Consider the following 25,421-nt stretch of genomic DNA (forward strand, 5'->3'; position numbering starts at 1 on the left):
GAGTTTGTGCTACACTAAGGACCACCACAAATTCCAGACACTGCATTTCAACACTTTAAGTTTCTCTTTTTAGAAGAATATGTCATCTTGATCCATATATCAACTTGATCATGAGATTTCCTTTAGTTGGTGGGGGGGGGGGGGGGGTGAGAATTAAGGATCCAATCAGGCCCACCCATTTTTTACGGATTGATGTCCGACCTATATTAATAGACGGGACGCAGATGCGGATGTTGTCTTGAAAATACGCCGGACAACTGCACCTATTACCTTATGGGTGATAATATGTATACCTATAATTTTTTTGTAAAATATGAGGTTAGTATAATATATACCTATAATTATTACAATATACATTTTATTTTTTAGCATTATTTCCATAGAATTTTAGGGATTGAACTTGGAAGGAACAGAGAAAACAACTATTACTATATTTTTCACTTTGCAATACTGCTTTGTCAATTATTATAATTATGAATTGTGATTTTAGTGTTGTTCATGACACTTGTTATTAATCGAAATTCTTGTCATTTTCATGCAAATCGGTTGGATGCTGAATTGGATATGGATGTCAAACTTAATATCGATGTTTGAGACTGGATGAAGATGAGGCTAAATTCGGCCCAATCCATATCATACTCACCCTATCAGTTAGTACAAAAGAAAACTCATCTAACAACCATGAATGAAGCAAAGCAAAACGTCTAATCTTGAAATGGGTCTCTAATTAGAGACATAGTGGTTTCTAATTAGAGATTGGGCTTGTAATTTGGGCATGTGAGTTGAGTTCTAGGCTGTTTGTACTTTATTCCAAAAAAAAATAATGCTTAACCTTCTTTTCCTAAAAAGAAAATAAAAAGGCCGTCTGGTGAATGATGAACCGTGTATGCCAATGGAGTGTTGTTTCTGGCATTGAATTCTTATAATGTGTTTCCGTCTAGTGTGTTAGAATGAATTTTCCTTCTTTAAAGGTAGCCATTTTTGTTCTGTTGTGATTTATTAGATAAGCTATTGAGCTGGCCTTATGGTAAAGTCTTTATTGTTGACAAAACAAGGGCTACAAGCCTTGTAAAAATGACATCTTGATAAGGGGTTGACTGCCTGACTGGGTGACACTTCCTATAAAGTTCACCAAGAATTTGGAACATATCCGATTTGATATTGCTTTGAGAGTTTGAAATATGCTTCTGAGACTCTAAACACGCAAGTTTGTTTCAGCATACTCTCATTTGCACCAGAGTAAATATCAAGTGAAGTAAATTGCAGATACACTTCTCACATAGTATTAGCTTCTTACTGAGTAATATTTGCCGGAGGAGCACCACTACTTTAATCGAATTTCTCAGGTCTTAACAGAAGCCTCCTTCATTTCAAGCAATGCATCTTCAAAACCCTTGGAGAGGAACTGAGGGTCTGGAATAATGTCTTTAGCCACAAGAATTTTCATTTCTGCTTTTCCAGCGTAACTTACCATATGCATTGTCAGTGCCTGCAGTTTCATTATTTAGAATCCATGAACCCAGACACAGCCAGCACAAAACAGAAACAAATCATTGAAAAGGCAAAAGCTTCTTACATGGGGTAAACTGGACGAAGTTGCAAAACCTCGATGATAAAAAGAACAAGATCAAGGTACATGGACTATCAAGGTAAAGATAGTTGGATCTGGCTTCAAGAATACCCAAGTGAAGTCTTTAAGTCGTAAACCTATTTGTGTATCCCAGAGGAAACCTAGGTCCATTGAGAACGACTTTAACAAACTACTAGGACACAGAAGTACCAGGGATTGAATTTCCTGGTTTCTTGAGTCTCTCTGTTTATAGATTTTCAAGATTAGCGCTGCTTAGAATTCAAGTTAAGAAAACTTGAGATTTAAGCTAACACTTTCTCTGTTTAGATGAAACTCTTGTTAGGAGTTCATGTAAGCACGTGGAAAGTTTGTCTTGAAATAAGATAGAAGAATATACACTATGGTCCATAGTATTGGAACCGTGTACACTGATAGTTCTCGGCAAGTAACCTTTAGAAATAATAAGCAAAGTCGTGTTCGTTCAACATTTAAGATTTGAGTCATGAAACACAAACACAAAGTGAATTAGTATTCAAAATATTATAAAGGTGTTTATAAGAGTCATAGCAATGCAAACATATTTTAGAAAATAGTCTGAATGCATCTGCTTTAGTTCGTACTGGGTAGGTATGCAAAAGGGTACGCGTACCTATGGACCAGTTTGTGAATTTAGATGGCCAAGATACGGGTACCGGGTACGCGTACCTCACCCCTTTACATGAAATCAGAACTAAAGGGTATGTATATTAGGTATCCGTACTTACCCCTATTCCGGAACTCAGAAGACAATAATATGCTTACTGGGTACGTGTACCTTCATGTGACCAAAATTTCAATAGTTCTGAAACTCTCTTTAATCAATTTGAAACTTTACTAATTACCATAAATGATGAAAACCATTGCTTGGGCAATATTCAAATGATTACTTGAATCAACAATAGTTTATGAACAATAAATTGTTCTTAACTAAGTTTGTCAAGTATATGAACAACTCTTGCTTGAATCATATTACGAGACGTTTAACAAGACAAGCTTGACTCGAGATTTCTTATTTGCAATATATATTATATATCATACGATATAGTCTCACATAGATAGACTGGTAATACTTGTGAATAAAAATGCTTCAATCTTCACAAACCTCTTTGTTGATGAAGTTCTCCAAACGTATTCGTTTTATCTCCAGTCTTCCATTTTCGAGGGTTATTCAGTGATGTGTGATACTCAACTACCATATTCTAACCTAGTCTGAAACTTGACTTAAGTAGACTAGAGAGCAAGCTATTGTTTTGTGCTATTTACATTGACAACAAGCTCAAGATAAAAAAAACTTGCGAGTTCGAGCGAGTAGTGCTCTAACATTTAAGGGTAGAGTTTGTGCTACACTAAGGACCACCACGAATTCCAGACACTGCATTTCAACACTTTAAGTTTCTTTTTTGAGAAGAATATGTCATCTTGATCCATATATCAACTTGACCATGAAATTTCCTTTAGTTGGTGGGGGGGGGGGTGAGAATTAAGGATCCAATCAGGCCCACCCGTTTTTTACGGATTGACGTCCGATCTATATTAATAGACAGGACGTAGGTGCGGATGTTGTCTTGAAAATACGCAGGACAACTACACCTATTACCTTATGGGTGATAATATATATACCTATAATTGTTTTGTAAAATATGAGGTTAGTATAACATATACCTATAATTATTACAATATGCATTTTATTTTTTAGCATTATTTCCATAGAATTTTAGGGATTGAACTTGGAAGGAACAGAGAAAATAATTATTACTATATTTTTCACTTTGCAATACTGCTTTGTCATTTATTATGATTATGAATTGTTTTAGTGTTGTTCATGACACTTGTTATTAATCGAAATTCTTGTCATTTTCATGCAAATTCGTTGGATGCTGAATTGGATATGAATGTCAAACTTAATATCGATGTATGGGACTGGATGAAGATGAGGCTAAATTCGGCCCAATCCATATCATACTCACCCTATCAGTTAGTAGTTAGTACAAAAGAAAACTCATCTAACAACCATGAATGAAGCAAAGCAAAACGTCTAATCTTGAAATGGGTCTCTAATTAGAGACATAGTGGTTTCTAATTAGAGATTGGGTTTGTAATTTGGGCCTATGACCTGAGTTCTAGGCTGCTTGTACTTTATTCCAAAAAAAAATTATGCTTAACCTTCTTTGCCTAAAAAGAAAATAAAAAGGCCGTCTTGTGAATGATGAACCGTGTATGCCAATGGAGTGCTGTTTCTGGCATTGAATCCTTATAATGTGTTTCCGTCTAGTGTGTTAGAATGAATTTTCCTTCTTTAAAGGTAGCCATTTTTGTTCTGTTGTGATTTTTTAGATAAGCTATTGAGCTGGCCTTATGGTGCAGTCTTTATTGTTGACAAAACAAGGGCTACAAGCCTTGTAAAAATGACATCTTGATAAGGGGTTGACTGCCTTACTGGGCGACACTTCCTATAAAGTTCACCAAGAATTTGGAACATATCCGATTTGATATTGCTTTGAGAGTTTGAAATATGCTTCTGAGACTCTAAACACGCAAGTTTGTTTCAGCATACTCTCATTTGCACCAGAGTAAATATCAAGTGAAGTAAATTGCAGATACACTTCTCACGTAGTATTAGCTTCTTACTGAGTAATATTTGCCGGAGGAGCACCACTACTTTAATCGAATTTCTCAGGTCTTAACAGAAGCCTCCTTCATTTCAAGCAATGCATTTTCAAAACCCTTGGCGAGGAACTGAGGGTCTGGAATAATGTCTTTAGCCACAAGAATTTGTATTTCTGCTTTTCCAGCGTAACTTACCATATGCATTGTCAGTGCCTGCAGTTTCATTATTTAGAATCCATGAACCCAGACACAGCCAACACAAAACAGAAACAAATCATTGAAAAGGCAAAAGCTTCTTACATGGGGTAAACTGCACGAAGTTGCACTAATTGAAGTTGTAGGATTTCCTCCAAACATAATCTCTTTTTGTGGACCAACCACATTCGATATCGTAAAACTTGTATTACAGAAAACCCTGTTGTTAAGAAAGTACGTGACCCATAAACACAAATAAATCAAATTTTAAGTTATACAAATATCGATTCTTCAAGTTATAGAATCTTGTTGATTAATTTATTACCTTCGGACCCAAAAGTGACATCGCTAATTTACTGATCGCATAAGTGAAATGAGCTTCTAACGATAGTTTCTTCTTGTCGAGCATTTCTTTGGCGTTCTTGACATATTGAAGTGCATCATTACCAACATTTTTATGGGGATAAATTGGGAGTAAAAGGAAGGCAAATTTGTTACCCCACCAACTTGTCACCGAACTGCTCTTCACCAAACTTGACATCTCCTGTAAAAGTAAGTTCACGAGAAAGGTTAGCAGACAACTCTTTAAAACAGATGCAAGGTCGTGATTACGCTTGCATCCCTTGGATGAAAGGGTTTGTACCGTGCATCTTCTTTGGAAAGAAGTCTGCTACTACTCTATGTAGGCCAGAATTATGCAATAAGAGAGAATGCGAAGTCGTTAAAGTATCGGACCTGTAATCCAGGATGTTCTCTAAGGTTAACCATTGCTATTCCCGTGATTTGAAGTCCCTCTTAAAGACATTAAAGATACCCCATCACCTAAATCATGATGAATTCTCAATACTACGCAGTTTTGGTCCTTCAATATATGTATTTCCCATAATGGTTTATCAATGTTGAGAGGCGATGAAACAGTAAGATCTGCCAAATACCCATTCACGATCTCGTCGTTGCTAAGAACGTCGGACGGCGAATCACCATGGTCAATGTCTTGAATGACAAATATGTGTTTGTCTAAATTTACATCACCTCAGTATTCTCTTCCATTCTTGTTTCTTACTAAAACACTTTGAAATCTTGGGTGCTGAATCAAAATGGAGTTTTCTATTTCGGCTTTAACGGATTCTATGTTGATTGGGTATTTGGCATTGATTATGCAATTGATAACTTGATTTCCTTCTTCTTGCAAGAACAGCCGCCCCACAGGGGTCACAGGTTCTTCTTTGTTCATGGTGGGTTAGAAAAACGTGTAGCACTTGTGATATAGAGAGATCAAAAGAGATGCTGCAGTCACGGAGAGGAAATATGACTAGTGCTGTTTGATTCCAAGAAAAGGTTAGATTATCATCATTATTTTAAGAGTAAGTTGAATTTTAATAAGCAAATATATAGTTGCCGATTCATTCGCAGTAGACAAAATACAAAATCATTAGTTAAATGCAACTCAACGGTGATTTCCTAACTACATGTGGCATGCCTATGCTTTTTAAAAGTTTTTTTATTTTGCGTTGTTTGTTACACAGCCAACTGGCACAAAAACTAATCACACGCTCTCACAGTTCTTGTATCAGAACTACAGCAATATCAACGCAAAGCATGGTTTTTAAAAGCGTATGCTTTCCTTCAAATTTTTTCAGAACCCTATGACTCGTACATATGAAACGCTTGGAATGAGAAGCACGTAGTCCATGATTTTGACCAAAATCAGAAATGTAAAATGGTCAAACTTCAAGAAATAATGTTTCTAATAGGATAGTGGGATCTGAACCTACCACCTTGTGTGTGTGTTTAATATATGAGTGCTCAATCCCTGCTCAACATGGTTATTTGCAATAATATTTGACTATATTTTATATTTATAAATGTTACATGCCTATTTATAACATACCAAATCATATACGATTCACCATTAATCATGAATCGCCAATTCACGATTCAACCTACGCATCGCTTCTCAAAAATAAAAAACGCTTCATGTTTCGCTTCACGCTTTCAATACCTTGACGCCAAGCAAGCGACAAATATCATCAGGAGAGCGAGACATCCACGCACCTTTCATCCTTTTAGCTGCATTTTCCTTTGACAAATAGTCCACCATAATATTTGACTCTCTGTATCTTTGCTGAAAAATAACATCTCCAAAACATTCTTTCAAAACCATATAATAACATCCGCAACCAAACAATCATGATCCATGAAATTGTTACCTCCTTCTTGCATAACTGAATATTATCGGTGGAGTCACTCTCAATTTCAACTTTTTTAATCTATAGATCCTTCGTCAATTACAGATCATCTCTAATGGCCCAAACCTCTGCAACATTATTGTCAATTCTGTATAAATGCTTAGCATAACAGGCCCGATAACTACCTTGTTCTCCTCTAATGACGCCACCTGCCCCAGCATGGTTCAGATGGTAAGAAGTATCGTCACAATTCAACTCTAAATATCCCTCCCTAGGATATATCGAGTAGTGATACACTCACCACACTGTTCTCCCGCAATGCATCCCGTGATGGGATCGTGCGGTCACGTGAGCACCTCTCTACATTGGGATTAGAAAGGGTTTCAAGTGGGCCCTGCCCTGTATCTCAGGCGGGATTTTTTGCGGGACAAAATTGCGGTAAGTTAATCATTTCCGGGATAAATCTATGGAACAACCATGTCAATCACCCTATACTTCTATTAGTATCTAAAATAATCAATAGCTATAAGAGCTTCTCCAATGATTTTTTGTGTGTTTCCTATGTGGAACCACAAACAAGACATCCTCATCCCAATGTTAACTTCAATTTAGGGTGAAAAAATAATTCATTTCCTGCTTGTGTGTGCCCTATGTGCCATACCAATAGAAACACGCCACATCATTCCTCTCATTAACCATGACTAACTAAATAGATTTTCTATATACTGGTAATCTCTTTTTTAGTCCATAATTGATTATCTTTCCTAAATGACTGCTGTTATATATAGAAAATCTAGTTAGTTCGTTAGTTATCGTTAATGGGAGGAAATATTTGGCATCATTCTATTGGTGTGGCACATAGGGCACACCCAAGCAGTGACACAGACGATCTGGACCCAATGGTGTTGGTTGTGAATTTTTTTTTAATTAAATGTAGATTTTATTTTTAGTAATTTTAAGATTTTATTAAAACTAAAAATGGTCATTTAGTATATTGGAATTTATTTTAGTTAATAAAAGCTTACTAGGATAGCTTGACATTGTCAAGGTGAATGTCTAAAACTTGACATTCACCTTGACAATGTCTAATAAAAATTAAGTCGTGTCATCTTCACATTAATTTAAGATTTTGGGTTGGAGAAGAATTTTATGAAAAATGAATGTCAATCCTATGTGGACTTACACGTTTATCTTCACATACAATCCATAGGAGAAGCTCTAAGATCCCATTTCCTTGTATTACTATCTAAAATATCTTAAACCAACGGATTAGGTAACATTCTAATCATTTACATCTGCAGTAACTGATAAAGGGTGGTTCGACCCATGAATCATTCCACAAGTCGACATTATCCCCATTCCTTATGTTCCATATTATACAACTTTAATTATATTTTTCCAACTAACCGTGCTCTTGTTCTTAGTATCACAAATCCGGAAATCACAATTACGGTAATATTTTGCTTTCAAAAATTTAGTAACATCAGAACTATTATTGGAGAAAATCCTACATGCCATTTTAGCGAGAAGGGACATGTTATATATTGACCTCAAGATCCCCCATTCTTAGGTCTTCATATTCTACTGGTTTACAGACATCTGTCCAACTAAGCATACATAAGCTGTTTTTTGTCTTTGTCCCCTCCCCCCAGAAATTTTGGCGAGAGTGAAAGAGTTCTATTACGAACGCACCATAAATTCTAAGGACCGTAAATGGAGAGATTTGGCGTATTGATTCGGATACATAAAAACAAAAGCACGAGAATATGGTATAGTTAGCAAGATGGTGAACGACAATAATCCCCAAACCCCTCCTCTTGAAAAAGTGAGTAATCCGACATTTTTCACCTATCTCATCGTTTACTATTTGCACATTAACATTGAGTATTTCATTTCATTTTAGCTGAGGCGATTCAATGCCTATGGTGAATACTGCATGGGGAAGGAAAGTTCATTCACCACAAGGAATATAAGGTGTTGTACCGTCATGCTCGGAGGTTCATTGGCGATGTATTGATAGGTGAAATTATAGAATTCGTATACTGAAGTTGTTCTACGTAATGCGCTAGTTTGCTAAATAATGTAATGTGCTGATTTCCCAAAACTGTAATGAATATTTTGTTTTTGAAAGTATGATAAAGTTGGGCTAGGTGGACATTTATGATTTCCGATTCTAAGAATCGGTTTATGTGGAAGCTAATAAGAACCGATTCTGGATTATCCACTAGATTTAAAAATGTCAACACTAAAATCATTTTACGAGTGAATAAACATGTACCAATTCTGGGATCATTTTGACAATTCTGGATTTATTTTTCTCAAAATAAAAATCACAATTTTTTCAAGTTTTGAGGATGAATTAGCGGTAGTTGATTTCAGGGTTTTTCATTTTACTTATAAATGTCTTAATTTATCACGTAATGCTAGGCTGCAAAATAGCCAGGTATTTTGTCGAGATATTTCCATGTGAGTGAGTGACTGATCGACTAAGTTTACTTTCATTTCCTTCCGTTCCAATTTCAAGCAATCTTAGTGGTTGTGTGGGCTTAGAAATTACGGGCCGCGAGTTATAACCCCAAAGGTGTCACTATCCATATACAAAAACTCCAACAAAACAAATTGTTTAAAAAAACCCCATTTAACATAAATTGTCTATATTAGCCTTCTAGTTTAAATTACCCCAACAAAAATAAAAAACAACCCCACCTTTAATTTTAAATCACCCCAACAAAAATAAAAATCAACCCCACCATTAATTTCTATTATATTATCACCACCACAAAATAACACCACCAGCAGAACCACCACTGTGCCGCCACCACTGACCACCGCCGTCGCCAAAAACAACCACTGTCAACCGCCGCCACCACCGTTACCAACCACCACCATCACCACCTCCACCGCCAACCACCACCGCGCCACCTCCTCCATCGCCGCCAACCACCACCGCGCCACCACCTCCACCACCACCAACCACCACCGCGCCAACGCCGCCGCCAACCACCGCCTCCGCCACCGCCTCCACCACCGCCGCCGCCAACCACCACCGCACCACCGCCACCGCCACCCAACACAACGCCACCACCTCCATCCCCGAAATCCACCACCGCGCCACCGCCGACCACCACTGTCGCCAACCACCACCACCAGCAACACCACCATTATCGCCGACCACCACCACCCCAGCAACACCACCATTGTCGCCAACCACCACCACCACCACCACACCACCATTACCGCCAACCACCACCACCACCAACACCACCATTACCGCCAACCACCACCACCAGCAACACCACCATTACCGCCGACCACCACCAGCAACACCACCATTATCGCCAACCACCACCACCAGCAACACCACCATTATCGCCAACCACCACCACCAGCAACACCACCATTATCGCCGACCGCCACCGCTACAAAAAATGAATTTCATTGATCAATATTCAACAAAATAAGAAAAAAATGATGAAACCAAACAGAAAAAATGATGAAACCAAAATTGGTTTCACCAAAACTAGATGAAACCTAATTAGGTTTCATCATTTTTCCACATATTGTCATTTCGCCAACACAGCTTCAATGATGAAACCAAACCAAAATAAACTAGGCAAAAATGACCAAAACTAGATAAAACCTAATTAGGTTTCATCATTTTTCCACATATTGTCATTTCGCCAACACAACTTCAGTGATGAAAACCAAACCAAAATAAACTAGGCAAAAATGATGAAACCAAAGTTGGTTTCACCAAAACTAGATGAAACCGAAATTGGTTTCATCATTTTTCCACATTGTCATTTCACCAATAACCACCGCGACCAACACCATAACCACACTATGGTTGTACGGTTCTGAGTGGCCATAACATAGTTTTGCTACTCCATAACCACAGATCAAATTAACTAGTTAATTAATTTAGAATGGAATGTTAATACGATAGCCTCTCCTGCACCGTATCTTTATCATATAATCAGGACTGCCCATTTCAACTCCATCTCTTAGCTGTTCACATCGTTCCTCGATGGATTTTCTTGTCAACAGCCCCGCAAGAACTACAATATCATCCTTAGATATTGTCACTTATACTCAATACATATATTAAATATCAACAAAAGAAAACACTGGGTGAAAATAGAAGTACTGAAACAACTCAGAAAACAACTAGATGGTTCTATAGCAGAAGTAGCATATGCAAATTAGGATAAAAATTCTAAAGAGTGATGACTGGAGAAGGAAACATAGCATTTCTCCTGATTTAGGTAGGAGACCATTCCACTTAGGAATGGCGTGTGGACGCCCTACATATGCAGCATTTGTTCCAGTAATGTCCTGCGGATTTCCAGAACATGGGCGTCAAAGATTGCCTGAGCTTCACTCTCCTGAATACAAACCCAGGAAGCTTAATTAGACATGATAAAATAAACTTTAAAAAGTACTAAAGAGCAGAATTGATCAAAATATAACATGACATGACCTGGAAGCAAACGACAAGATCTCCAATCTCAACTGTTCCACATTTGGAAGGCTCGATAGGGATAGAACGCTTGCGAATTGCCTTACATATATGCATTCACCCATTCATTTTACTCAGCACCAAATTTATCAAAGAGTACTCATTCTTCCTTCAGAAAAACATAATTCAAAAAGATCATGTACCTAAAAGATATAATTCTAGCTTACTAACAAAAAAGAACCATAAAAGTAGCATGACTGACAACAGAAAAAAGAAAGATACTTCAGACTGGAGTATTACTAATATAGTCGACAACGATTAAATCCTACAACAGGCACGATTAGCATACTTCAAATGCGGATGATTGCGTTCCTCACAATCGACTCCAGCCCTTGTTTGCAAGGCTTAAGCATTCATCGTCATTCGAACAACAAATGTATTATTTTACATCCTCCAAACATTTTTGCAGGTAATTAACATAGAGCATATAAACCAATAGCAGTTAATACAACATGATCACAATTCAGACAATTGAAAATTATTCTTCACAATTTTTAAGAAAACCAAAATCAAAAGGGGGCTAAAGCTGCTTCTACTTCTACTCATCATCTTCATCTTCTTACTGCAATATCAGAAAACTAAAAATAGAAAACACGTCAATAAATTCAAATGACTTCAAACAAATAATGAAATTTTACTCTTAAAGGTTTCAAAGAACAAACCTCTCCATCACTCTTCTTCATCATCATAATCATTCACTTCCAATTTTGATTTCTCGTATTAATCTTCATATATCCTCAGCCTATGCTTCAGATTCTACTCAACCCCCTGCAGAACCACCTCCCTCAGAAGCTGTTGAAGCTCATGATGCAACTGTTATTACTACAGAACCTCCACCAGCTGAAAATTCACCACCACCAGAGCTTTAGAAAGACCAACAACCTCCTGCAAACCCAACTCCACCATAGAATACCAAACCTTAGATGCCAACACCACCACCAGCAACACAAAAGCATAGAAAACCAAAAATAAAAAACAGATCAGTAAGTACATATATCCACAGATCTAAACCCCAAATCAGCAAAAAATAAAGTAGTTGCTTCAATCTCCAGCTACTGCTCAACCCATTCTCAGTTCAGCCTTCCCAGCACTCACTTCAGCTCTGCAACATCAACTTCTCAACAGCACAACTAGCACCAGCTGAACCCTTACCAATCTCAATTCCAGACCACCTGAAATGCCATGGCGTGACTGCACTCAGTTCAACCATCAACTTCAGTTCAGCTCAGCTCAGCCCACACAGTAATTCAGTTCCATTCACTCTTCCATAACTCAATTTCCCATTCAAGAATTTCACCTGCAATTGCTTCTTTCCATACTGCACATAGCACAATCTCAATTCTCAACTGCAACCCTAGCCACTGTATTTTAGAAGCTCCATAATCCATCGCTCCATTCACTGCAGAATCCACCAGATACAGCACAACACAATACCCATTATTCATCACTGGTTGTCTCCAAAACTGAGTTGCAGATGCAAACCATCTTCTCAATTCAAACCAGATTCTTATCCACCACCAGAATTCATCTTCTACAGCTACAGTATCATACAACCTCCTACCAGAACTCTACTTCTCATCTTCTCAGACTCATCAACACAACACACATCAATTCTATCTCCACTTTTTGTAGTTTTTAGAGCAGCTGCAACTTCAACACTTGAACCCTACTTCGTCTCCAATGGATTCTAATTAAGAGTACAGACTGCAAATGACACTCTCACAAGAGATTAGGGTTTATATTGCAGAATACTAAAAAATCTAAAATACTTCAAATCACAACAGAAAAGGGAATAACAAACCTCAGATCTGAAGCGCTTCACTTGATCAATCCGATTAAGATAAGCTTACCTGAGGGTGGAGAGAGGCTTACGCAGGTGACAGTGAAACCCTAAAATCAGATGATGAAAGAGTTCCAACTATGAACTCTCATAAACAACCTGAAATCAGATGAGGAAACCCTAAAATTTGATTAACAAACTGGACAACAAACCCTATAATCTGATTAACAAACTGAAACCTAAAATCGGAAAAACTTAACAAGAATTGTCCTCTTTTCTCAGTTTTAGGGAAATGAATAAGAGAAAACGTCTCTCGAATTCTTCACCTCTTGAATCAGCGCTGTTCTTCTCGTGCAGTTCCATTGTTGCTGCTGGTGATGATGGTGGTGGGAGAAGGAGACGGAAGAAAGAAGAAATCAGAGAAGAAGAAGAAAAGGTCGAAGGGTATGTTTGGCTTTTTTAAAAGTAACAAAAACTAAATTTACACATTATTATTTGGTTTGGGGTTTTTGTCCCAATTTTATTTGGTAGAACCAATATGACCGGTTTTTTCTTATCACTAGTTTGTTCACCTAGGGGTTTTGTCACTAGTTCTGTAGAAATTATGCAGGTTTAGAATCCGTATATGTTGTGGTCGCAATTCGCAATTATTCACCCACCTGTTCAAAACCAGTTCATTTTATTTTTGCGTTGGATTCTTTGTTTCAGAAAAAAATCAAACACAAATTTTGTTCTCTATATTAATTTGATCAATTTTGTTGGATTTATGTTGCTTTGAGGAGGATTTTGTGAAGGATTATAAGATAGATTATACTTAAGTGGATCCTTTTGATGTTGGTGATGTTGTAATTGGTGCCTTTCTAATAGGGGTAGTTTAGTCAAAGCCAGGAAAATATATGGCGCCGTTCCTAATTAGTGAGACAACTGCTGTTTCTCTCTACCTCAATTTTATTTTATTTTGCTCTCTCTCTGCATCGAATAAAACTTCGAAAAATATCCATAAAAATCTTGTACTCCGACCGGATTACATATGTTATTAACTTTCTTAATTTCAGAAGAAAGAAAATGAAGACAAGGTTTACATGGTTTTATTTCGTGCTAAATTAGATAAAGGTATCAAGCCTACTGACAGCAATCCGTGCATTGTGTTCTACCGTCAGCATGAATTCTGCATTGGCAACAACCACGACATTGCCAATCGCAAGCTACAAGAGAAAACACACGAACCCAAAATTAGTGTTAGCTAGGATTCTAGTTAACTTCATCAAAGGGAATGAAAATTCGAAAGTGCAAACCTATTCATCGTCCGAACCATTCAATCTTTAAAAACAAAAAAATTATACAAAATAATGTTTTTGGCATATATGTTCATACCAGTAGTGAGAACATGACCGGGAGCGAGACTCTTGAGGTTGATAACCACAGATTGACCGGCACCTTCTACAGATCGAGATGCTTCGACATTAACAAACGATGAATAGGCCACAAGAACCAACATGAATAACAAAACCTTGCTGGAAACAGAAGCCATTGGTAAGTATCAGGAGAACAGAAGCAATTTTTAAGTGGTTAGAATCCGACGACTACTTGTCTTGCTCATACGGCCGCGTATGTGTACAAATTTCGAAATATATAAGGTGTTTTTCATTAAGTTTGATTTGATTACCATATTGATCGTATTTCATGCACAATATCTTTTTCTTTAATTTTTTTAATATGCATATGTTTTCTAATGCATGAACATTGGATATCCATATATTTTCTTTAATTTCCATATACGAATGCATGATATGTATGACTTAACAATTAATTCAGGAAATGCCATATAAACATATGATGGTGATTCGTGATTTTTCTTTTTCTTTTTTGTGATTAATTTCGCAGATAATTTAATTATCTTAATAATCATTCACTTATTACTATTGATTACTACTTTATAGTCTCATCTATGCATTTATTTGAAAATTTGAAGGTGTAACCAGTGTAATATGATGTAATATTATTTTTCTTTTGATTTTTCCCTAGGATTTAGGGGCCTGACGAGTTTCGAAATCAAATATCAGTATCATCACACAATAACTCTATAATTATGCTATATTGTCATTTACATCAATATGTTTAATTTTCTTCTTTTTTCTTCGCGATACTTTTTCTTTGAAGAGAATTTCCTCACAATAGTAGTTTGATACCCAATATTTCAGATATCAATGAACGATATGTGGAATAACGGTTGGCTGTAAAAGTCGGAATTGTTTTTGATGGGGGCAAAAATTAAAGAGGGCATGAGGGACCAATGAGAAGCCGATATTTTTCTTTTCTTTTTTGGATAGTTTTCAACAAATTTAAGTTTTTGATTTATACTCCCACGACACCCTTCTCCAAATTAAAAATAAAATCTTGTTAATTACAAAAATATTAACTAGCCTAAATTGACGTCAAGAAAACCGACTATTAAAAAAAAGGAAAGATATATGATCTTGTTAACCCTTATCACCAGCACTAACTCCTCAAAGATTTGCAAGAAAAATGCATCGTTTATGAGCGGATGAATCCTATGTCCATTTTGGCATCTGCCTGCTGGGACATATATACTTCTGGATGATAACAGTTTCATTTGATTGTTAAGTCACCCTCTTAGGTGTTTGATTAGACCAATCCTCAACATTTTTATTTGGTGTGAGAAACAAACATGTTTTAGAACAAGGTTCATTGCAGATTTGGAACATTGTAAAGCCAATCGTCAATATTTCTCCTTCCATTTAAACCATATGGATATACAAAGTCCATTTGGATGGCCAATCCTCAATACCGAAATTGAGACCTAAAGATCACTTGTTATCTTGCTCTTGGTAATTTGTTGTTCCGATTTTGCCGTTTCTCCAGGCAAGAGTGACAAAGGTAGAGTGACTCGATTACAGGAAAAGTAATAGCTATGACAGTAACTCAAATCCAATATAAATACTCATTTAAACAAAAAATAAACAACATTTGAACCAGACATTCATTTTATCCTATTGTGACATTGGTTAATATAGAAGAAACGTTCTATCAACAATAAACAACCAATACACAACATTCAACTGTCTCAACCGTGTAAGAATAATAAGCATCAGTGAAACATGTTGCGATAATACAATGTAATCAAGATCTGCCCCAAAAACCTGTCTGCATAAGCCTATAAAACGTTCAGGAACAGAATTAATCACCTAATTGTCATCTTGAATCTCTGAGAAAGTATGGAATCAGAGATTTTCCAGTAAAGCTCTATAGACCGAGATCATTCCGTTAATGCACAAGTCTGCAAGTTGTTGTTCAGTGACATTTGGACCATGGCAATCCAAAGCTTGGACTCTAAATTTTTTCACATAGTCGTTTGGATGCTCATTGTTCTTCTGAAACATCCTTCCCAGATCGGAAAGAGTAACTTGTTCCGAGACGAATAAATATTTCCGATAAAAATCGTTAATCATTTCTCCCCAACTGGCAATGCTTCCTGGTGGTGTATGCTCTGCCTGTCAGAGACTTTGAAAATTCCTTCAGACGGATAACATGGTTGTGCTCGTGTTCGCCCAATGATTCCAGGAATCGAGAAACATGTTCTCGAGCATTACCCGTTGCATCATAGAGTGTGAACGTTGGAGAAGTATAACCATTCGGAAGAGGAATTATCTATGTAGCAGTTGGGTATGGAGGTTGGTGGCGATGAAAAAATGATATCTTATGTTTTCCACGATTCTCCAATAGACGTTCCAAATACTCTCGAGTGATGGAACTGAATGGATCTTTCGCTGGCGGGTTGTCTGCAGCGACTTCGTCATCTTCCGGAATCTGGATTGGGGAGATTTTTGGATCAGCAGCTGAGGGTACTTCCTTGGATTTTCTTTTTTCCGCCTGACGTTTGGGTTGAGCTTGTTCGGGCGAAAACTTATCTGTGAGAGTTGATATAATTGCATAATTATTTCTGCGTTGTAGCCATGTTTATTTGATTCTTAGAGAGAATTTCCTGAACCTTCATGAGACCAACTATGGTAGGGGGATTTTCTCTTATTTCTTCGGGACATCGGCTGAAGAGATGGTTATTTCCGATGTTGGTTTGAGGAGGAGTGGTATCAGTGACGCCGTTGTTGGAAGCGGGAGTAGTGAATAGAGTACCACCATTGTTACTAGTGATAGCACCGTTTGGGTTAGGATTTGTAACCGAACCTGACCTAAGATCAAACATTTTTGAGGAATTCGGATTGCAACCGAGAGATTAATATCCCACTGTGGTTGCCAATATATTGATGGGTGAAAACGATTTGCTGATTTATTTAGGAAAGTGGAGACTCGAGCATGCGGGCAGAGACACCTCGACCGAGCAAATTACCTAAACCTTTTTCAAACAGATGTACTGCACGGGAGTTCTTTGAGTTCGAGAGATCAATCTGTAGCATTCCGGCCTAAACCAAGAAAACGGTCATTCCAGAGTCAATTCGGTTACAAAGGGATGGGTGTCGATCCGTAGGAGGGAAGTTGAGAAGTGTGTGAGATCAATGATGTTCAAGGATTTTAAATTGTTGAAGGTTTCTGCAAGTTTTTGTGAACTGTTGAGTTCGGATGAGATCAGTTCTGATCAATTAAGTGTTAATTTCTTGTTGGTCGAAATTATTGTTGTTCAATCTTGGATTCAGGAACTTATTTATATTACAAGAATAGTAGACACATTGGCCCAGTAAGTGTGACGGTTGCTGAAGTGAAAGAGCGGGAAAGTGGGAAATCGAGGTTAAACCAGTTCCATGTCGTGCGGAGACTTGGTTGATTGTCCATCCACTACTTTGCTAAATTCCTCAAATGCTTGCACGACTTACTCATATTTCTCATCGTGGGTGTACACACATGCATAGGCTGCTAGAACAAAACCCTAATGAATATCCCCCATGTGACGTGATTGATGTCTCATGAATGTGGAGTCTGCAATCAGGCGTGTATTTGATTAGTCAGTTGTTGACTTGACTAGACGATGAGTCTTATCCTTGATGAGTCGAGCATAATGAAAGAATGTGGTATTCTATGAGACTCGTGGATTGAGCATAAGGTGCCTGATGAGACAAAATAATGGAAAGACGTTGAGTCTTGATGAATTGTGATATATCATTTTACAAGTCTAGGTAATAACGATATTTGGATCGAGCGTCCGATGAGATTGCTCGATCAAGGACTTATTTTGGTATGTCGAGTATTCGACAATAAATCAAAGATATTGTTGAATTATACAGAATGCTCATTTCTGATCTAGTATACCATGAATGATCAAATGACAAAGTAAGAATCAGAATTATTGGATGGTCGTATATTCGAACCATGTTGCTCAGTCGAGCAAAAATGTCGGTAGCAGGACCAAAACATTAAATATGAATTAGAATATTGATTGTTGGATCAATAGAATTCTCGAATGTTGATAATTGAATCAACATCAGGAATATTGCTCGGTCGAGCAATTGATAATTGAATCAATTAGTCCTGAACCCATTGTGTATTTTGCTAACTCAAGCAATTTAGTGTTGATACATGAGCAAAATAAATATTGTTAGTTTAAGAAAATATTGTTTGTTTGTGCAAATATTGCTCGTTTGAGCAATATTACTCGATTCTTCAATTATTGGTAGCGAGACCAAATAAAATATTAATTAAAAATACTGGTACCTGGACCACATGTTGTATAATTAATTAGGATGTTGATTGCTGGATCAACAAAAAATTATTAGCGTTTGAACTTGATAAGAATTATGATTTGCAGAGTATTTGGTTTGTAACCCTAATTTTGATCGATTGTTGATCAATTGATAATTCATTGAAAATTAACCAATGAGTGAGAGAGAGACCGGCTACATGGGATGAGTGTCCGACCATGTAGCGCCCAGGCGGTCGGATGAGAATGCACCAAAATCCTTTGTAGACATGTTGGAAAAAGGATGATTAAATGCTCGTTTAATCATTATTAAAAATAGTGCTCGCCTGAGCATTAAGTGGTAAAACCTAATTATGGAGAGAGGACGGACAGACAGGGGGTTATGAAACTGACCCCGGTGGTCGTGGGACCAAGTGATGGTCGATTGATCAAATTCCAAGTTGTTTGGAAAGAGTTTGAACCCAATATGAGTTACGGAAGACTAATTAGGTCAAAATCATAATAGGGTGTGGGACCAGATTCTGTAAGCCATGGGTCCGACCTTGGTCGGTCAAGGTAGAATGCCTATGTCACCATATTTCTCGCAACTCAATTCTGAGAATTTTGGTATTTTCTGGTGCGCGTTCGAGCAATATTTTGGATTTTTAGAAGAGTTTGATCTTGACTGAAACTCTCGATTTTGCTTGAATGAGAAAGTAGAACTTTGCTCGTGCGACCAATATTTGAGAATTTTAAAATAATGATATTTTAATATTTGTTGTGAGAAGCCCGGATGGTGGTGTGACCATTTGACTTTTTGGCTTTTTGGCAGTTTAGGAAACATTTGAGAAATATGGAAAAATTAGTTTTTTTTGCTCAAACCAGGGAGTTTTATGAGATGAGAGAAGAAATATTAATAATAAAATAATAAATTAGGTAGGTGTGGGAACGGCCACGGCCAAGGAATGGCTGGCCGATCCATGTGCTCAGTCCCGTGCTCTTCCATATTTTATATTATTATTTTTCATCATGTGAGGAAATATGGAGAAACTAAGAGTTGTGCTCAAACGAGGAAGTTCACTCAAACAAGGAGTTTTCAAGAGACAAGGAAAATAATAATCGGGATCGCATGAAAAAATCTAATAACAAACTCCACAGAGCGTTAGATATTTTATATCTGATGGTTCATGTTGTTGCCGATGTGGCAGTTTGACCGACTCTGTTTTTTGTTTGGTTATCATCCTAAATTTGTTCAAAAAGAAAATATGTTATGGCTGAAAAAACTGAAAATTTGTATCCAAAATCTAAACTCGTTATTAATCATCGTTATCATCCACTAATCATCTTTGTTCAATAATTAGCATTACATAACAAAATAGCCAGTCCAATTTCCTAAGCACATCCTTGTACCCATTCATTGTAAAGTATTATAACCGAAGTGATTCATAAAACTGATATATTCAGCATTATTCCTTGTCGTTGTTAGTCTCTTTGGAGAACTACCCAATCCCTAGCTATAGGGTTACAAATTTTAAAAGGTTTACAATATAATTTATTTCTTTGTCTCTTATATTTGTCAAAATGTAATGCAAAGATTTGCTTCGCCCAGCATAAGACAAAGAGATCGAGAAAATAAAATTAAGTTCCCAGGATAATCATGACCATGGAGAAATGGTGATCAAAAACTAAATTTATGTTCAGGAAATCACGCTGGATAAGTTTTGGAAAATATCCCTTGAATTTCTCCGTGAATCCAAAATAAATGTTGCAATACAGGTTCCAAGGAATGATATGGAAATGGAGGGTTTTAGCTTAATACTTACCAATTATGCAGGTCACTGCAAAGGAGCAAAGGGATATCCATCCTCCTTCACCACCAAAGAGGATCTGATCAAGCATGGAGCAGCAACAAGTTTTCAATGGGCGGCGGATTTAGGTCACAAAATGGAGTTTGAAAGCGATGAAAGAAGAATCATATACCTGTTGATAGAATAATACGTTGTTGTGATAGATGGAAGATTCAAATACACAAACAATCGAAAGGAGAATGGAACCCTAATCAGGAAATACTTTGAATTAACTAAATTAAATTTAATTAGTACTGTAACTAATAGAGTGGCAAAAAAACCTTACAAGATTATGCATCCATTCTCGTAGTTATCAAAACTGGTCTGGATTTGATTTACGCTCTCTTGTTTTTGTCTGGACAATGTTCAGTTAAACCTATCTTCTGAGATTCATCTCCCTCATATCGATATTGTAATGAAGGGGTGGACAGAACACGGGTGGTTTAATCCATTTAGATATGTTTCTTTTTTTCGGATAAAAAAAAATAATTTCTCCGTGAATCATTTCCTAAAATTTCTTTTCTTGAATTGGAGGTAGATACCTCCAAACAGAGAATAGTGATGGTTAGGTGACATGTCAGCTGAATTTGTTAACCATCGGATGAATCATATCTAATGGGCTAGAAATTTTATTACCGGATCCCAACCCAATAATATAACAGGGTAAAATAAAATAAAGGTGAACCGGGACCGGCCACGGCGGCATGACCGGCTGGCCAGTGGGCCCGGTCCCATGTGCTTCTTGTCATTTTATTTTATATTATTTCATTTCCCTATTTTGCATAGGTTTTCTCGTTCACCCATATTTTTGAATGCTCGTTAGTGCATTTGGGTGCTCACTTATGCATATTTGGGTGCTCATTCATGCATTATTGTTAAGTACACTCGCACTATTTTCTTGGGGGTTACTCAGTGTTGGCCTAAATGCCCGAAAAGTGAATATTTATTACTAATTCGTGGAATTCAACTAACAATAAGTCATGAAACGAAGTAATAAGATACATTGAATATCTCTTACTAATCCATGGAATTCAGCTGAGAATAATCTATGAAGCGGAGTAATGAGATAAAACAGATTATTTTCTAGGAATTCAATTGTTGCACTAGAATTAATCTATGAGTTGCTCTATACTAGCATGCAATATATCTGGGAACGTTTATTCGAGAATCGAGGTATAAGATGGTAGAGACATCATACTCGCTCTGAATATTAGTTCTATATAGTCAAGGAACATTGAGACATCATGAAGACGTTAACACTCTATACTAGCATGCAATATGTCTGTCCAATCATTATTGTTTCCTATACAGAAGTATTGATGAAATATGCGAAGTTTCGAAATCTCAGTTGAGAGGCATTACGAATCACATATTCATGCATGCTCTGAGAGGGTGTTTGTGAAATGAGCTTTCACGAATCCTAAAATATGAGTTTCACATACGTGTCTGAAACCGTGTCAGAAATATGCAAGATCATGATTTTACGATTTTAGCCTTTGCCGAAAATCCACCATCAAAAATATGACCACTGAACTAAATGTCTTTAATGCTACTAGACAACCTTCTGAGATCGATGATTTAGAAGAAAGAATATGATTAACACATTAGTTCGGGATTTAGTTCAGGATAATTGGCACGAAACTTTATTTGATCAGTCTCTAGAAGAAGCTCTCGGGTAATTTAAAGACTCTAAGGACCCTGAAATTCAAGCAATAGTTTTAGGTCTTTCTGAGAGTAATGGAAGTAATCATTCTCTAGAAGAATATCTTGAATATTTTAAAGACTTTAAGGACCTAGAGATTCAAGCAATAGTTCTAGGTATTTCACAGAGTAATGACTACGCTAAGTTTAGGGGTAGTTATCTAGAGGAAGCTCTCGCGTATTTTTCAGACTCTAAAGATCCGAAAATTCAATAAATAGTTAAAGGTCTTTCTGAGAGTAGTGGTTACCCTAAGTTTGGGGGTAGTGATGGTTCTTGTGATCCTTAACTATCCCTATTGGAAGTCCATAAATTGGAACTCGAGCTTTGTGCGTATGAGGTATTACTTGAGTCTCTTGAGACTCCTTAACCCAATAATTATGATACTGTCAAGGAGGAAATCTAGATATTATAGACTCATAGGTCGGATGAATCTGTTTATCGAGACACTCATATATATCCTAAGTGGGCACCATATATTAACCCAGTTGTCTTGCAAGAAATTTTAGATCAGGTTGTACTCCATCTGTTCATTTTTCTTATCCGGTGCAGTTGTCTCATAATTGTGTCAGCTTTATATGGTTTTGATGACCCGCAGTTGTTTCGGTAATTAATATATGATTTTGAAAGATGACTATCCATTTTGTGGTATTTAATGTATAACTGAAGACTTTAAACTTAGCACTTCATGGGAAGTAACCCAAGCTAATGCGACACGGTAATATCATTCCTTATTTCTTTTGCTTCAAGTGGTAACAATTTATCCTTGTTCATGCTTTTATTTTTATCTTCAGAACATTGAGGACAATGTTAGGTTTAAGTTTGGGAGTATGAGGGAAACGTTTTAGTTGCATTATTAAACTCCAAAGCCTATAAACTTATTCCAATTCAGGATAACGCTAACCAATCTAAGTGGATGGAAACATCTTGGTTGTAGGAGTTGAGGAACCCAAAAATAGAGTTTATACATAAAAGGACAGAGCTCATGTGTTAGAAATAACATGGTAGTTTCACCATTTCTCGGATTCGTATTATTACTTTCTTTTTTTGTTTTTGCAAAATTTTTATTTCTCTAAGTGATTTGGTGGGGCACCAATATCGAATTGTTATCTCCGCCAGGAGTAGAGTGATTGAGTTACTATATTAAAAAAAAAAGATCAAACCAACTAGACTGATCTGAAATAATAAAATATTAAAAAATTAAAAAAAAATTATTATTGTTCAATTAATAAATCGACCGTGAGGATACTTGTATATACCAGCTGAGTTGATCTAGAATTAGGATTATCGACCGCTGAGACCCTTGTATATACCAGATATGTTGACATTAGAGTTCAGACCAGTATCTCAATCCATCGGGAATTATAGGATTCATCCTGGCAGTGACGTTTAGAAATATATGGGAAACACTGTTGTTGATGGGGGATTTTTGACAAAGGCTAAAATCGTAAAATCATAACCTTACATATTCCTGATCCAGTAATCAGACGAGTATTGAGACTCTTGTCTCTCGTTTGATCATGAGTGTATTGCCTCTCAGATTATCCATAAGAACCTATGATTGAGTGTATTGCCTCTCAGAGTATATATGAATATACAGTTATTCAAGTCTCTCAACTGAGCTATTTCGTATCTTTTATCAATTTTGAGCAATTTCAGTAACACTTTTGTATAAAATCGAAAATGATTAGACGGCTCCTAGATGTATTAACCACTAGTATAAAGAAATAACGTCTTCAGGATGTCTCAATGTTCCCTGATTATACAGAATAAACATTCAGAACGAGTATGGCGCTTCTACTAGCTCATACCTCGATCACGAATAATTATAATGCTCCTAGACAGCGTGTCTGCTAGTATAGAGTCATCAATTAATTATTTCTAGTCGCAAGATTCATCAATTGAATTCCTAAAAAATATTCTACGTTATGTATAATATTTCGTTACTTCAAATTATGGCTTTTCCCAGTAGAATTTCATTGGTTAGTAATAAATATTCAACGTACGGGCATCTGGACCCCCACCGAGTAAGCCCCAAGGAAATGGTGCGAGTGTACTTATCAATAATGCACGAACGAGCATTCAAAAATATGGACGAACGAGGAACCTATGCAAAATGGAAAGAAAAATAATATTAAATAAAATAAACAAGAGGCTTTAGATAAAATAAAATAAAATATTTTATTTTATATTAAATAAAATAAAATAAAACAAATTCCACAGAGCGTTAGATATTTTAAATCTGATGGTTCATGCTGTCGTCGATGTGGCAGTTTGACCGACTCTGTTTTTTGTTTGGCTATCATCCTAAATTTGTTCAAAAAGAAAATATATTATGGCTGAAAAAACTGAAATTTGTATCCGAAATCTAAACTCGTTATTAATCATCGTTATCATCCACTAATCATCTTTGTTCAATAATTAGCATTACATAACAAAATAACCAGTCCAATTTCCTAAGAACATCCTTGTACCCACTCATTGTAAAGTACTGTAACCGAAGTGATCCATAAAACTGATATATTCAACATTATTCCTTGTCTTTGTTAGTCTCTTTGGAGAACTACCCAATCCCTAGCTATAGGGTTACAAATTTTAAAAGGTTTAAAGTATAATTTAATTCTTTGTCTCTTATATTTGTAAAAATGTAATGCAAAGATTTGCTTTACCCAACATAAGACAAAAAGCTCGATAAAATAAAATTAAGTTCCCAGGATAATCATGACCATGGAGAAATGGTGATCAAAAACTAAATTTATATTAAGGAAATCACGCTGGATAAGTTTTGGAAAACATCCCTTGAATTTCTCCGTGAATCCAAAATAAATGTTGCAATACAGGTTCCAAGGAATGATATGGAAATGACGGGTTTTAGCATAATACTTACCAATTATGCAGGTCACTGCAAAGGATCAAAGGGATATCCATCCTCCTTCACCACCAAAGAGGATCTGATCAAGCAAGGAGCATCAACAAGTTTTCAATGGGCGGCGGATTTAGGTCACAAAATGGAGTTTGAAAGCGATGAAAGAAGAGTCCTATACCTGTTGATAGAAGAATATGCTGCTATGATAGATGGAAGATTCAAATATACAAACAATCGAAAGGAGAATGGAACCCTAATCAGGAAGTACTTTGAATTAATTAAATTAAATTTAATTAGTACTGTAACTAATAGAGTGGCAAAAAACCTTGCAAGATTATGCATCCATTCTCGTAGTTACCAAAACTGGTCTGGATTTGATTTACGCTCTCTTGTTTTTTGTCTGGACAATGTTCAGTTAAACCTATCTTCTGAGATTCATCTCCCTCATATCGATATTGTAATG

General features: G+C 36.6%; 1 long non-coding RNA gene and 1 pseudogene across 1 annotated transcript; both read right to left on the reverse strand.

Moving 5' to 3' along the window:
- Nucleotides 1–1,365: 1,365 nt before the first annotated feature.
- Nucleotides 1,366–5,645, reverse strand: LOC113344371 (annotated as a pseudogene).
- Nucleotides 5,646–13,873: 8,228 nt separating this feature from the next.
- LOC113344331 lies at nucleotides 13,874–14,491 on the reverse strand. The gene is made up of 2 exons (XR_003357764.1): nucleotides 14,274–14,491; nucleotides 13,874–14,104 (listed from the first exon to the last, which is right to left on the reverse strand). It is a non-coding gene; the product is annotated as an uncharacterized LOC113344331 (long non-coding RNA).
- Between the last annotated feature and the right edge of the window lie 10,930 nt (nucleotides 14,492–25,421).

This window comes from Papaver somniferum, unplaced genomic scaffold, assembly GCF_003573695.1.
Source record: "Papaver somniferum cultivar HN1 unplaced genomic scaffold, ASM357369v1 unplaced-scaffold_76, whole genome shotgun sequence".
Lineage (NCBI taxonomy): Eukaryota > Viridiplantae > Streptophyta > Magnoliopsida > Ranunculales > Papaveraceae > Papaver > Papaver somniferum.